The sequence below is a fragment of the Octopus bimaculoides genome, chromosome 3 (assembly GCF_001194135.2).
Source record: "Octopus bimaculoides isolate UCB-OBI-ISO-001 chromosome 3, ASM119413v2, whole genome shotgun sequence".
NCBI classification, from domain to species: domain Eukaryota; kingdom Metazoa; phylum Mollusca; class Cephalopoda; order Octopoda; family Octopodidae; genus Octopus; species Octopus bimaculoides.
This window is the reverse complement of record NC_068983.1, coordinates 38,952,549-38,966,353: the sequence shown is the minus strand read 5'-3', so window position 1 is coordinate 38,966,353 and position 13,805 is coordinate 38,952,549. Positions and strand designations below refer to the sequence as shown.

General features: G+C 37.8%; 1 protein-coding gene across 1 annotated transcript in view; it reads right to left on the bottom strand.

Annotated features, from left to right (window-relative positions):
* LOC106875007 (tyrosine-protein kinase fyna) overlaps positions 1–13,805 on the bottom strand; it is a 430,432-nt gene that overhangs the window by 288,442 nt on the left and 128,185 nt on the right. The gene's annotated exons all lie outside the window — the stretch shown is intronic.

The window sequence follows — 13,805 nt, the reverse complement described above, 5'->3', positions numbered from 1 at the left end:
TGTGTGTGTGTGTGTGTGTGTGTGTGTGTGTGTGTGTGCGCACAGAGACACCCACACATGGATAGATATGTATACATACTAGAGTGGCTGTGTGGCAAGAAGCTTGCTTCCTGACCAATGGTTCTGGGTTCAGTCCCACTGGTGGCACCTTGGGCAAGTGTCTTTTGCTATAGCCTTGGGCCAACCAGAGCCTTCTGAGTGGATTTGGTAGACGGAAACGGAAAGAAGCCCGTCGTAGTGTATGTGCTTGTCGTCCCAACATCGCTTGACAACCAATGATAGTGTGTTTATGTCCCGTGACTTAGCAGTTCGGCAAAAGAGATCAATAGAATAAGTGCTAGGCTTACAAAGAATAAGTCCTGGGGTTCATTTGTTCGACTAAAGGTGGTGCTCCAGCATGGCCACAGTCATATGACTGAAACAAGTAAAAGAATAAAAGAATACATACAAACATACAGATACATAATCATCCTTTAATGTCTGTTTCTCATGCTGGCATGGGTTGAGCAGTTTGAGAGGAGCTGTTGAGCGGGGAGGGAGATACAATGGTTTATAAGGGGCTATAGTAAGTGGGGAATGATGATAGATGTGAGAGGGCTTTGAGAAAGAAAGCAGATAAGGGAAGTATCAAGAATGGGGTATAATGGAGGGGAGAGGACAATGGCTGAGGGCATAGTAAAGGAGGTGATTAGAAGAAATAGAGTGGGCAGAGATGATAATGAGGAATAGAAGTGGTTCCGGGGGGGGGGGGGTGCAGGTAGGTGACCAGAAGGGAGGGGACATAATATGTGTTGATTCTCCTCCCAGATGATTACAGCAGCTGAGTAGTACCTTATACCACACACACACACAAACACACACACACACACACACACACACACAGGTGTTAGGGGATGAAAATCGGGCGGGGTGAAATGCTTGACATGTCAGACAGAGAGGAGTTGGGAGGTTGGACCCTGTATATACAATCCTAACCAAATGGTTTTAAAATTACAATGTTTTTTTTGCTGTAACAGAGTGGGTTTTCTCAAACACAGCAAAACAATAATCACCTGGGTCCTTTGTCATCTCTTTCTTATGGTTCCATATCTTGAGATCAGCCTTCAGTACTTCATCCCATGAATGCCTGGGTTTTCCCGCTTCTAGAAGTTCCAGCAATCGGCACTTCTTTATGCATCTGTCATCATCATCGTTGTTTAATGTCTGCCTTCCATGCTGGCAGGGGTGGGACAAACTGTCCTCATCTATTTGTGTCACATGACCAAACCAGTGTAGTCTTCTCTCTTGTGCACCACATTTGATTCCTCTTGTGCTTAACTGTTCTCTCAGTACATCAGCACTTTGTCATACTGTCATACATGCCCACAGACAATGCACAATCAGTGGAGCATACTAGCATCATTCCTCCCTAGTCTTCACATATCCTCAGCATTCAAGACCCACATCTCACTACCATGTAGCATTGCTGTACGTACACTATATGTCCGCTTTCCATGCTGGCATGGGTTGGATGGTTTGACTGAGGGCTGGCAAGCCAGAAGGCTGCACCAGGCTCCAATCTGATCTGGCAAAGTTTCTACAGTTGGGTGCCCTTCCTAACGCCAACCACTCCGAGAGTGTAGTGGGTGCTTTTTACGTACCACTGGCATGAGGACCAGTCAGGCGGTACTGGTATCAACCACATTTGAATGGTACTTTTTACGTGCCACCAGCACGGGAGCCAGTCAGACGGTACTGGGATTGACCACGCTTGATTGGTGCATTTTACATGTTACTGGCACAGGACCAGTCAGCTGGCACTGTGTGCCTACATGAACGTAACTCTATAACAGCACATGTAAATACACTCTCTCTCAACATAAAGCTACCTCCCTCTACTACTCTCACTCAGCACTTAGATTATTCAGTTAAATGTAATGTTTATTTATTCACATTGTTTTGAATGAATCAAGCATTGTTTTGTAGCCTTGAGATTTTGATGGTGAGATTGTTTGTTCTTTGTATGACATTATAGGGTAGGTGTGAGAAGTTGAATATGTCCGTTCTGTACATAAAACAGGTAGAATATTTGGGCTTGATATGGCCGGTTTAAATATAAAAAGGTTAAACTTCAAACTTCTCTAATTGATGATGAAATAATCCTTTCTACTATAGGCACAAGGCCTGAAATTTGGGGGGTGGGGACCAGTTGATTACCTCGACCCCAGTGCATAACTGGTACTTAATTTATCGACCCTGAAAGGATGAAAGGCAAAGTCGACCCCGGCGGAATTTGAACTCAGAACGTACCGACAGGTGAAATACTGCTATGCATTTTGCCCGGCATGCTAACGATTCTGCCAGCTCGCCGCCTTATTGATGATGAAATAATGCATGTGCATGTATTGGTGGAAGTGGAGGCACATGGCCTAGTGGTTAGAGCAACGGACTCACGGTCAAGGGATCGCGGGTTCAAATCTCAGACCAGGTGATATGTGTGTTTATGAGCGAAACATTTAAGCGCCATGTGGCTCTGGCAGAAGGTTATGGCCAACTTTCGCTGACTCTTTTGCCACAACTTTCTCTCACTCTCTCCTCCTGCATCTAGCAGCTCACCTGTGACAGACTGGCATCCCATCCAGGTGGGAAACCTATATGCCAATGAAACCAGGAAACCAGCTTTTCTGAGCCAGGCATGGCTCGAAAGCAAACAAACAACAACATGTATTGGTGGAAGCTGCACACATTGGTGAGAAATTGCAGATAAATTGGTGCATCATAGAAAATACCTTGTATTAGTTTCATCCGAGTTACACAGACATCCCTTTGTCACTTCCATAATCCAAAATGCAATGAACAAGTGATTAAACTATTAGAAACATTTAGCCAACAAAGCTATTGTTCACATAATTTTATAATAAAACAATTGAAATCAATAATCTTTGTTATAATTCATTCTAATAACTTTGTTAATTTAGGTCATTAGTGATTTCCTTTAAATATGGTCATACAACTTCTTTGTAAAACATCAGAACTTAAACCAGTGGTACTACTACTACTACTACTGCTGCTGCTGCTGCTGCTGCTACTGTTGTTGCTGCTACTGTTGCTGCTGCTACAACTGCCACCACCACAATTGCAGTTGCTGTGGCAGCTGCTGCTGCTGCTACTACTGTTACTACTACCACTGCCACTACTACTACTACCACCACCACCACCACCACCACCACTACTACCACCACCACCACCACCACCACTACTACTACTACTACTACTACTACTACTACAACACGTGTTGCTGATAAATTTTTAATTTTTAGGCTGAGAGGAAAACCAGTATGTAAGCCTGTGGTTGTAAGTGTGCAAGATGCAAGAGTTTGTGACTGTGTTGGTGTGTAGAGGATGAGAGATGGATAAAGAAGTACCAAAAAACCCAAGTGAGGATAACTTTTGCAAGAGGAAGTGACCGAGGAAAATATAAGAAGAAATGGTGAGAGCTGCTTTCAAGATGATGAAATTCCATTGATAACAAAGGACCATGACCAAAAAGTGATGGACCATGCAAGAGGAAACCCATTCAACAACACATGCAAATGTAGGAAAATGGATATAAAGGGTTAATTTAAAATAAAATAAAATTGAAGAGGTATATTTGAACCTGTTTACAAAGCAAATAATTTTCCAAAAAATGGAACATCATCATCATTTAAGATCCTTTTTTCCAAACTGGCATGGGATGGTTGGTTTGACATGGATAAACAAGCCAGGTGGCTTGCACTAGGATCCAGTGTCTGCCTTGACATGATTTCTACAACTGGATGCCCTGCTCGATGCCAACCATTTCACAGAGCGTGTTGATGAAGTCACCAAGTATCCACAAGACAAGACCTCTTAACTGAGTGGAGTATAGTATTGAGGGATAAGAAAGCAAAGTAGAGGAATAAGAGCAGGTGTCTTGCTGAAGTTGGTTAATAATTATAGCATATTACATCACAGAGATTATTCTACAAATTTCACTGACATAATTCCAAAAAAGAAATATGGGTTTGTAATAATAGTGATTTAATTTGAATATTATGGAGAGAAACCAGAGTGGGAATGAAATTCAGACACAAAAGTCAACAAGTGCGTCACTATATACTATAATCATATTTATAGACTCATGTGTATTTTATCTGTGTCAACAGAAGGTTAACAGTCAATGAAATGAAGCATGTAAACAGCACCTTTATTTATGTTTGTGTATTTGATATTTATATAATAAACATATACACATACTGAGCTGTTGTTCATTTAATTACAGCTAGGATGGACAGTAATCTTATCTCTTATTTTAAGAACTGTTCAAAGTTATGTAGCTCATTCTTATTCTGCTAATCCCAAAACTGAAAGCTTAGCTCTAAAAATAGTAAAATATGAAATCATGATCCCCAAACTAACTAGAAACATTAATTATAATTAGTCTCGTTCTTATTTGCATGACTTTTAGGTCAGCCTTACTTCTCATCTTAATCAGTACCGTTTCATAACATTTATTTACTTAGTTCAACCATTTTACTATTTTCCTATTTCCTTATCATTTCATTTTTACACCATACTTTAAATCAACACTCATTAAATTCCAGTCTCACCTGAAATTGGTGTATCCCCTTCAAATCCAATTACACTTCAAATAAAGGAAGCTAATTCTCATTTGTTCAAAAGCTGGACTTATACAATCATACAACACAACTTGATAAGAAACACACACAGTTAGTCTATAGAAACACACAGTCAGTCTCTCAAGATGCAAAAGTAATCCTTCAAATTTAGTTGCTTAACCCTCTTGATACTCCATTTCTATAGAAATATACTGTTTTTATTTCAATTAATTTTGAAAATAAAGAAGAGTTTAGAAAAATAATTCTATTATTGTTAAGCTGGTGTTTGGAACATGAATTAACATGGAATTTAGATTACTTTTACCATTTAAGCATTTAAACTGGCCATGTCCGGTCCGAACATTCTACCTATTTTATGTTCTAACCAGCCAGATCCAGCCTCCTACACTTATCCTACAATATCATTTTTAAAATAAACAATCACATCACTTAAATCTCAAAGCTATGATTAATATCAGAATGCTAATGAGTTAAAACAGGAAGTTTGTATCATGGAACCTTGGGTAACCTCAGGTGGTTGGTATCAAAAGGGTTAAACAAGTGCAAAGTAATAGTGTACTTTAAGGATAAAAGCTCATGTATATTATACTACCAGCGTGATTTTAGGACCTAAATTGTCTAAAAAAAACCTATAATCCCATGTATAAGGTGCAGTGTTTTGCAACTGCTACAAAAGTAGATGATCTACTTAAAAATCAACTGTCATTTGGGAGTCTGGCTTGGTAACATGTATCCATGCTTTTGGCTAATTGCTTTGGGTGCCTGAGTAGTTATGATCATATAAAGACACACTTTGACTCTCCTAGCCTTTAACCCAGTAGCACAGCCAGAGTGTGACAGCTGGAGAAAAAGGCAGAGGAGAGAGAGGGAGAGAGAGAGAGAGAGAGAGAGAGAGAGAGAGAGAGAGAGAGAGAGAGAGAGAGAGAGAGAGAGAGAGAGAGAGCTGCCCTAGCACTCAGCTGGTATTCATTTTCAGCCAAGGAGAGTGGAGTAATGTGAAATAAAGTGTTTAAGTTCCTGCCTGAACCCTTTCATTACCGTATTTATTTTGAGATATTCTGTGTTTCGTTCAGTTAATTTTAAATATAACAAAGAATTTAGTAAAATAACTTAGTTATCATTAAGCTAGTGTTAGGAACATAAATTGCGACTAAGGTTTGGTGGAAGATTTTAATTCAAAACTTATGAAAACAAGACATTTATACTACAAAGCTAGAAGCGGTTTCAGCCAGGTTGGTACCAAAAGGGAAATTATTTATTTGTTAACTCTTTTGTTACCATATTTCTGCCAGGTTGGTATCAAAAGGGTTAAGAATTGTTTCTCTGTTATATATTTTAACCCTTTTGTTACCATATTTCTGCTGAGATACTCTGTGTTTCTTTCAATTAATTTTAAATATAACAAAGAATTTAGTAAAATAATTTAGTTATCATTAAGCTACTGTTAAGAACATAAATTGTGACTAAGGTTTGGTGGGAGATTTTAATTCAAAACTTATGAAAACAAGACATTTGTACTACAGAGCCAGAGTTAGTTTCAGCTGGGTTGGTATCGAAAGGGCTGAAGACCCAACATTCTGCCCAGTTCCACAACATCATGAACATAAGCTGAACTCTCTAATTACTAGATCACATGCCCCAACTTTTTATTCCTTTACTTCTTTCAGTCATTGGATTACAGCCAAGCTGGGACACAACCTTGAAGGTTTTTAATTGATCAGTTCAACCCATGTTCTTATTTTTTAAGTCTAACACTCATTCTACAAATTTCATTTTGCTTGCTAAGTTACAGGAACATAAACAAACCAACACCAGTTATGATTATGAACCAACCACCAGACAATTAACCCATTAACATTCAGATTACTCTGTTAAATGTAATGTTTATTTATTTACATATTTTTAAAACTAATCATGTTTTATAATGTAGCTTTGAGATTTTGAAGATGTGATTATTTTTAGAATCACATTGTAGGATAGGTGTGAGAGGCTGGATTTGCCCATTTTGAACATTTTCTATGATGCACCAATTTATCTCCATTTAAGTGCTAAAAGGTTAAACCATGTATCTTTATTAAATAATCTACTAATACTCCAATATATTATCCATTAATATGTAATAAAAAAGGACAATCTAAAAAATAAACCTTTATTGTGCCTTTTCCTTAATAAAAATGGGTGAGGAGAAAATTTGTACCCTAATTCTATGTATTACACATACCCTTAAGTTTAATCTTGATTTTGATTAAAAGGAAAAAGTCTGTTTTCTAATATACAGAGTTTTGTAGAATTTCTCTTTTGAGAAACCAGAGTAAGTGAACACTGAAGGCTATCAGCTTTCAACATTGTGTCATATGGTATTAATTGAAATTGTGTACACCTCAGCTATCACTTTATTTCATAATAACCTTTGACACTGTAAATAGTTTGGTTCATCATTAACTAACACACATTCCACATTCACATGGACTGTGCGTATGGTTTGTTTTTGTATGTGTGTGTGTGTGTATGCACTTATACACACGTGAGCACACATACACAGTTACACACACATACATCATCATCATCATCATCATCATCATCATCATCATCATCATCATCATTTAACATCCACTTTTCCATGCTTGCTTGGACCAGATGGATTTCATTTAGGCAAATTTTCTACAGTTGGATGCTGTTCCTGTCACCAATCCATGCCTGTTTCCAGGCAAGGTAATATTTTACCATGGCTGGTCATGTTTTTTATGGAAAATTGGAAACAAATGACACTGCTAGTATAACAGTGACACTCATTTACAACTATTATGCAATGTCAAGACAAGGAAAGAGAGAGAGAGAGAGAGAGAGAGAGAGAGAGAGAGAGAGAGAGAGAGAGAGAGAGAGGGGGGAGAGATACACACACACACACACACGCACATACACACACAAATGCACTGACATGCACATATATCGTTACACAATGGTCTTCCTTTAGTTTCCATACACCAAATCCATTCACAAGGTTGGCCTGTTGCTAGAGTAGAAGATACTTGTTCAAGGTAACATGCAGTGAGACTGAACTCAGAATCATGTGTTTGGGCTTGAACACTCAACTGAAATATGTCTGATGATATGAAGGGCATTCAGTTACAGAAACTAGGGCAGAAATTGGAACATCCAAGCTACTTCACAGGTTATATGCCTAAGGGAGTAGTCCAAATAAAAACAGATTCAGGTTAGAGGAGACTACTGCAGTGCTGCTGCATGGCACAGCCCCTCTAGTACAAGTGGCGTGATAAAATGCATCATTATAAGACACAAGGAATAAATAACAACAACAATAATGTTGGTTGCTTTTCCTGGTTCCCATATGTGACAAGACATCATCCAATATATGCCAGTATTATGGCAGCGAGCTGGCAGAAACGTTAGCATGCTGGGCGAAATGCTTAGTGGTATTTCGTCTGCTGTTATGTTCTGAGTTCAAATTCTGATGAGGTCAACTTTGCCTTTCATCCTTTCGGGGTCGATAAATTAAGTACCAGTTACGCACTGAGGTCGATGTAATCGACTTAATCCGTTTGTCTATCCTTGTTTGTCCCCTCTATGTTTAGTCCCTTGTGGGCAATAAGGAAATAAGAAACATTAGCACGCCGGGCGAAATGCTTAGCAGTATTTCGTCTGTTTTTACATTGAGTTCAAATTCCGCCAAGGTCGACTTTGCTTTTTGTCCTTTCAGGGTCGATAAATTAAGTACCAGTTGTGTACTGGGGTCAATCTAATCGACTGGCCTCTTCCCAAAATATTTCGGGCCTTGTGCCTAGAGTAGAAAAAAATATATGCCAGCATGGGAAAATGGATTCATGACAATGACGTCAACAACGACAATGATGATGATAATGATGAAGATGATGGTGGTGGTAATGGTGATGATAGATAGGGAGGTAGGGAGGTAAGTAGACATATATGCAGAGACACACAGACAAACAGAGAGAGAGAGAGAGAGAGAGAGAGAGAGAGAGAGAGAGAGAGAGAAACTGACATACATGGTATACATGAATCACCATTTATGGAAATGTTCTGGTTCACTGCCAATTGAAGCACCTTTCTGAGGTGATAAATTAAATTAGTGATTGATGTTGAAATGCCAGAAACTTTCTCCTTTAAAACCAAATGCTTAAAAGGGTCATAAAAACAGGAAATAGAATTATTACTGTTCTTCCATACTTGAGTGTCAAAAAGAAATGATCTAATGAAAATATATAGTCTCCCACTCCCACCCACTGCACCTACTCAAGATAAAAATTACACAATTCCCCCTCCCTCTCCTGCCCTTCCTTTCTTTTCATATTTCATCTGCTTTTCCTACCTAACTTGAATTAGATCATTTTGTGCATTCAGAAAAGGGCAGCAGTTCTTTGAGCTGAGATTTTTCTTTTCTTTTCGTTTTTTGGTGGGTTCTCATAAGAAAGAGATCCACAGAGTGAGACAAATATCTATCAGTCTGTCTGTCTATCTGTCTGTATCTATCACTCTGTATGCTTGCATGCATGCATCCATCATCATCATCATCATCATCATCATCACCATCACCACCACCACCACCACCACCACCACCACCACCACCACCACCACCACCACCACCACCACCGTTGTCCAAGGTGTATAAATTACTGAGATTACAACATTCCCCTCTGAATCGGACGCTGATCTGTCTCAGGGTGAACTTCCCAGCGATTGTTGGAGCCATTTACGGCTGAGTGAACTGGAGCAGCATAAAATGAAGTGTTTTGTTCAAGTACACAACAGAGTGCCCAGTCTGAGAATTGAAGCCGTGATCTTACAATGTGCAACAGCCTAACCACTGGGTTACATGCCTTCACACTTCACTTAAAAAAGAAAAAAAAATTAATTATTTATTCAAAAGAGGAAGGATAACATCTTTATCCTCCTTTCAAGGTCTCCAAGATTGGTGGGAGGGAAGGAGGAGACTTGACCCAAATACTTGCAACAAAGTCGACATGGCTAAAGGCACCTAGATGGTGATATTAAACCAAGTAACAGATAAAGTCAGTTACTCAAAATACAATAAAGAATACAAAGATCAGTAATAACTGACCACTGTAGTGACACATAGTTAAATTTTTTTCATATCTTCATTCTGGCCTTCAACACAATCATTCTAACGATTACCATTCTAACTCTGCAAATCATTCTAACAACACAATCATTCTAATTCTGCAAACTTTTAAAAATATTATTGTCATAGCTGACACAGCACTTGTATTTTTTGCATATGTCAAACAGTGTCAAGATAAAATGTAGATGTTCTTGTAAGCAGAAGTTGGATAGGTGCTTAAATTAAGACAACAACATCAGCAAATATATGACGAATTTGATCCTGTGTATTTTATAAACTAAGTGACTTTTTTTAAGTAGTTAGCAAATGTTACATAGATAATAAACACACATGAATGCAGGTTGTATAGCATTATGATAATACCACAATGCAGACATAAGCTACATGAACTGCACATTAAATATTCACTTTTTGTCATCCATAAGAAATTACCTAAATTTAAAGGTCATGGTTTTAACATGTCAGATAAATATTTGAAGCAAACAATTTTTTAAATGCATGTGATATATTTGTTCTTGAACTAGTTTTGTTTTAGGGCAATTTTTTTTTTCTACTTGAGCCAATATTTCTCAGAGAAGTCTGTAAGAGATACCAACTGGATTTGTAACCAGGAATCAAACCTTCAGTTTTCATGAACCAATTTATTGGTTCAACCAGTTAAATCAGCCATCATTTTAGGTGGGACAGAGTTTCATCAAGACAACTCATCTGGTTCTGTTGTTAATGAACTAGTTTGACTTTACCACATCTATATATTGAGATGACATGATCATGTGATTGACTAGACAATTGGATATTGTTATACATCATTGGTCACAATGCACTTTGCCTCATTTCAGCTTTGGAATGATGCCACCCTACTGGCTAGGTGAGCAGGCCAACATTCCCCACTGATCAGAAGACTAGTCCGTTGCAGGGTTACTCATTTACAGCTCTCTGGAGGTGCATGGCTTAGTGGTTAGGGTGTTGGGCTCATGATCATAAGATTGTGGTTTCAATTCTTGAATCGGGTAATGAGTTGTGATCTTGAGTAAAAAAAAAACAAAAAAACTTCATTTCACATTGCTCCAGTCCACTCAGCTGGCAAAAATGAGTAATCTTGTGATGGATTGGTGTCCCATCCAGGTGGGGAATTTATATGCCATGAAATCAAGAAACTGGCCCTTATAAGTAGGCATAACTCAAGAAGGGAACATTTTCCTTTGGCTTCTTGCAGGCAGCTTATTTCTGCCATCATGGAATTCAGAGACTCAGCTTACTTCATGTGAATGTTGTAGATGTTACCTTTCTTCTCCTTCACAACAAAATAACAGTCTTTAATGAGCACTGGCAAGAGGTTCTCAATCAAAATTGACTCCAACTATTTGCAGTTCTGAAACTTCATAACAGTTCACTAAAATCTCTAATATGTCACTTCTCAACTTGTATTCTTTTAACTATGCAACACACAGCCTCTTCTCTAACTTGCAACATCTCCACTATGCCACAATCTGTTATGTGATACTTAATCTTTACATATGGTGCCCTCCTCCAAACCTTATTACAACTAAACCATTACTAGTCTTTTAGGTTTAATACTGGACCTAACACCTTATAAGTCAATGATACTCTACAAGCCATAAACTACTTCAACCTATTTCCAAGTGGCACTCCACTGGTTACAATGATGAGAATTCCAGTTGACCTGATTAACAGAACAGCCCTGTTCATAAAATTAACATGCAAGTGGCTGAGCACTCCACAGATATGCACACTCTTAATATAGTTCTCAGGGAAATTCAGAATGACACAGAATGTGACAAGGCTGGCTCTTTAAATTACAGGTACTACTCACTTTTTCCAGCTGAGTGAACTAGAGCATTGTGGAATAAAGTGCCTTGCTGAAGGACACAGCATGTCACCAGGAATTGACCTCATGACCGTATGATTGTGAGCTGAAGATCCTAACCACTAAACCACATGCTTTCACATAATATCCAAATAATCCAACAGTGGAAAGCCACGTTCATGTCCCAGTGTCGCTGGAATTAATGTTTATTATCTTTTCACATTCATTTCAACTTCAATAAGACTTATAAACCTAAATTTCAATAGTAATAAAAGAACATGGATATTCATGATGCAAAAAAAAAAAAATTATTATTATGAAATAAAATTAGTATAAATTGAAATATAAATTAACTCTGTTAACAATTATTTCTATTTTCTAGACACAGGGTCCATTTTCATGTAGAAAATAAGCATGCAAAGGAATTAACTGGATTCAAATATTTTAGCGGTATTAATTTTATCATAAAACTGTCTAAGTTATCACTAATAGGATCTAATACAAGCAATATTAAAATAGTTCAGAGATCCTATCTGTAAGAAAAATCAATAGTTAAGTTAATGTTAAAATATTTAATACAGAGAGGATTAAGAAGCAAACTGGAAATAAACAAAAGTGAAATTAATATTAGTCATTGTTTAATAGCTGTTTTCCCTCAGTGCAGTTTTTAAATATTATTTCTAATTAGCCTTTTTTAATGCTCTATGCATTAAATAATTTAACACTAACTTATAAATTGAAAAAAAATATTAAATTTGGTGACCACTACAAAATGATGCAGGAGCTATAGAAATAATTAAATAATGCAGGCATGGCTGTGTGGTAAGTAGTTTGCTTACTAACCACATGGTTCTGGGTTCAGTCCCACTATGTGGCATCTTGGGCAAGTGTCTTCTACTATAACCAAAGCTTTGTGAGTGGATTTGGCAGACAGAAACTGAAAGAAGCTCATTGTACATATATATATGTGTGTGTGTGTACGTTTGTGTGTGTGTGTTTGTCCCACCGCCATCGCTCGACAACTGATGTTGGTGTGTTTACGTACCCGTAACTTAGTAGTTAGGCAAAAAAGACCGATAGAATAAGTACTGGGCTTACTAAAGGCGGTGCTCCAGCATGGCCACAGTCACATGACTGTAACAAGTAAAAGGATAAAAGAATAACTCACCTAACAAGAAGGAGCTAAAGAGTTACTTGAAAATTTGTGTTGTTGAAATATCGGAAGAAAGCCAGAGATGTTACAAAACTGTTGGCTTTCCTACAACTGCTGATTTTGTCAGATCATGAAAGCAGCTCCTGTGCACCATGCTGTACATATACTTTTAGCAGCAAAGTTCCAAGAAAACTAACAGATAGTTTCTCCTTCGCTTTGTAAAGGAATCAAGTTATTACAACTCATAGAATTCAAAATAAACAAGCATGGTTTGCAATATCTAGCAATTTGGAAAAAAACAATATTAGAACTTATGCTTTGTGAGAAATCACTTCCTCTAATACCTCCTCCCCTCTTAAAAGTTTTTGCCTTGCAAGTACTTGGTGACCCTGTCAGTGAAGGTGCCACTTAAAAGCTGATTTTTAGCTACTACTGATGATGATGATGATGATGATGATGATGATGAAGATGATGATGATGACATATTTCTCTCATCTACACATGTATTTGCTCACTGATCATAAACAATGGCTTTGTTGACCAAGTCTTTTGCTTGCTTGCAGTCCACCATGAAAGTATGTTATGGTTTTTTGATATATGTTATATGAGGTGCAATTTTTGTAAACAAATGGCTCATCCATATGATGTCATTCATTTCCAGTTCTCCACACATGTCCAGGTTGTTTGTTTGTTGTTTGATAGACCAGGAATTAATTTATCAGTCCCTCTTGGAAATGAGATGAGGAAGGGTTTCGTAACATAGTGTCAGGTTTGTCTTGACAGGTATCATGTTGCAAAAAAAAAAATCTGTCACAACATACTCTTGTATGGTAAAGTGGGCGTTAAAAAACAATAATGATGATGAGGAGGAGGAGGATATTCCCATGAGAAAGCAGATATTAAAATCCTAATGATGATGAAGACAATTATGATGATGGTAATGGAGTTATTGGAGATGGTGATGATGATGATGACAATGATGATGATGACGATGATGATGATGACGACGATGGCGATGATGATGAGGAGGAGGAGGATATTCCCATGAGAAAGCAGATATTAAAA